This window comes from Bombina bombina, chromosome 4 (assembly GCF_027579735.1).
Source record: "Bombina bombina isolate aBomBom1 chromosome 4, aBomBom1.pri, whole genome shotgun sequence".
Taxonomy (NCBI): domain Eukaryota; kingdom Metazoa; phylum Chordata; class Amphibia; order Anura; family Bombinatoridae; genus Bombina; species Bombina bombina.
This window is the reverse complement of record NC_069502.1, coordinates 241,515,090-241,518,416: the sequence shown is the minus strand read 5'-3', so window position 1 is coordinate 241,518,416 and position 3,327 is coordinate 241,515,090.

The window sequence follows — 3,327 nt, the reverse complement described above, 5'->3', positions numbered from 1 at the left end:
AATGTATGAAAGTAAAAATACAATTATGTTATAGCCTGGTAATGACAAGAATTGGTAGAGAGGTGATGTATCTCAGTTGTGACTATGGACCATAATATTTTATATACACTTACAGATACAGTCTACATACTCACTGTCACACATTTCCCTCAATACATTCTCTCTATGGCACATATCACCCTGCAGTATATATACTAAGTGGCACACAGCATACTGCAGTACTCACTGAAATAGGCCATGTTATTCTATACACAATGAATGCCACGCTGCTGTGTATTGTTTAGGACAGCCCACATGGTTGTATCACAAACCATGCTGTGACATTATGACAGGTCACCTATCTGCATATACACTTACTGTCATACTGCTATATATAAGTGTAAAAGTTATAGGCAGGTGTGAAAAAAATGTTATAGTTTATTTTTTATCGTAACAGAATGCAAAGTGAGTGAACTGAAGAAAAATGTAAATTAAATCAGTATTTCGTGTGGCATCATTTGCCTTCAAAACAGGATCAGTTCTTCTAGGCACACTTTCAGGGATTTTGTAGGCATATAGTCAGGTACATGATTAAACAATTATACCAACCAGGTGCTAAAGATAATTAATTTAATATGTACATTGAAACAAAATCATTAACTAAAAGAGAACTAGCTGTTTAGGAGGAATAAAACTGGGTGAGGAACAGCCAAAATATTCTAACAAGAAGAGGTAAGTCATACACCATGGCAGGATTGAGCACAGCAACAAGACACACGGTAGTTATACTGCATCAACAAGGTCTCTACAAAGTAGAAATTGCAAGGCAGAAAAGGGTTTCCAGATGTGCTGTCCAAACTCTTTGGTCAGCCAAAGAAAGTGCAGCAGATGAAATACTTATTCTGCGTACTTCCCCTCACAAACAGAAGATGTTGTACAGTGCTATCAGCTCAAAATTGACAGACAGCAGCAGGGCCCTGATATACCCATCTACTGTCTAGAGATGTGTGGTTAGAAGTGGTCTTCATAGACAAAAAGCTATATCACTAATGTGGAAACAAGGCCAAGTGACTCAACTATGCATCGAAACACAGAAACTGGGGTGCAAAAAAAATGTCAGCATGTGCTCTGGATTAATTATTCAAAATTTGAAATATTTGGCTGTAGCAGAAGGCAGTTTGTTCGCTGGAGATCAGTACAAGAATAAGTTTCTACAGACAACAGTGAAGCATGGTGGAGGTTCCTTGAAAGTTTGGGGCTGCATTTCTGCAAATGGACTTTTGTCAAAACTAATGGTCTCCTCAATGCTGAGAAGTACAGGCAGATACTTATCCATCATGCAATACCAACAGGGAGGCATATGATTGACTCAAAATTTATTCTGCAGCATGACCCCAAACATACAGTGCTGCGGAATCTGTTGCCGCTCTACAAATAACCGATAATAATAATACAGCCAAAGTCATTAATAACTATCTTCAGAGTAAAGAAGAAAAAAGGTGTCCTAGAAGTGGTTATGGTCCCCACAGAGTCCTGATCTCAACATCATCAAGTCTGCATGGGATTACACGAGGAGACAGAAGGAACTGAGGCTGCCTAAATCCAGAAGAATTGTGGTTAGTTCTCTAAGATGTTTGGAACAACCTACCTGTTGAGTTCCTCAAAATTCTGTGTGCAAGTGTACCTAGAAGAATTAATGCTATTTTGAAGGCAAAGCGTGGTCACACCAAATATTGATATATATGTATATATATATATATATATATATATATATATATATATATATATAGTTGAGTTTCAGAGTTCAGCGCACATAGAATGGAGAAAAACAAAAACAAAACCAAATTATGGTGCAGTATGTCAGTACTAGGCAATCAAAAACTAAACGTGAGATTTAAATGTGCTCACCTTGTTTAACCTCAAACATGTGAGGTATGTTGGAAGCATGGAGGGGACGTAATCCCTATCTGTGGTAAAGATGTTTCCAGCTGGTATGCAGAAACTTTTAGCAGGTGGAAATCTTGATATCCCTGGAGTAGAAATATGTTGGTATTTCAGACAAACTTCTCCTCTCTGGAGTTAGGTAGAGACACTTTAATTCTTTTTGCTGGATTTCTTTCCTTGTTGCTGTTTATTTCTTTCCCCCTTCTTTATACTTGAAAGGCTTCTCCTCTCTGAATCCAGTTCTTAAGAATCCACATCCATCCGGATATTGTGAGCTATCTAGAGCTCAAAAAACCACAAGGAATCATCATCTAGCTGTATTTACAGCAGTTCATGTAACTATTTATTATGGTTTTCCATCATAAACACCAACTTATCCACCTGAACTCTGGGAGCTTTTCAGAGCTCAAAACCAATGCAAGGAATTTACCTTCAGCTGTACTTACAGCATCCTATACCACAATATCACTAATTTTTATCAGCTAGCTGTTTTTGCACCAGCCCTGATAAGAAAAAAAAACTCACTACCGGATTTAGAGAAATATACTATATTTCATCTGCTCACCTATTTCTGTCCCTGATCTGGACTATTATCAAAGAGGATTTCTGTTTATCATTTTTTATTGGACATTGGAAAATAAAAGTGTTTTTATTTTAAATTTCACTTTGTGTCCTTGCAAGCATCATTTATACGCATCTCATAAATGCTGCAATTAATATCCACAATTGATCTCATAGTATGTAAACTGAGCACTAATTGGTTTGCATACATAAAGTTTATGCCATACTCCAGAGAGGAGAAGCCTTTCAAGTATGAAGAAGGGGAAAAGAAATAAACAGCAACAAGGAAAGAAATCCGGCAAAAAGAATTAAAGTGTCTCTACCTAACTCCAGAGAGGAGAAGTTTGTCTGAAATACCAACATATTTCTACTCTAGGGATATCAAGATTTCCACCTGCTAAAAGTTTCTGCATACCAGCTGGAAACATCTTTACCACAGATAGGGATTACATCCCCTCCATGCTTCCAACATACCTCACATGTTTGAGGTTAAGCAAGGTGAGCACATTTAAATCTCACGTTTAGTTTTTGATTGCCTAGTACTGACATACTGCACCATAATTTGGTTTTGTTTTTGTTTTTCTCCATTCTATGTGAACTGAACTCTGAAACTCAACTCCATACCTTTTTCCTTCACATTCCATTTGATGATAGTGGAATATTCAGAAACTAGCTGCCATTGAAATATATCAGGAGGAACTATTTAGAGCAAAATAACCATTTGCAACGTACACAGCGCAGATCAAGAAACACCCAAGCAACAATATATATATATATATATATATATATATATATATATATATATATATATATAATATATATATATATATATATAAATATATA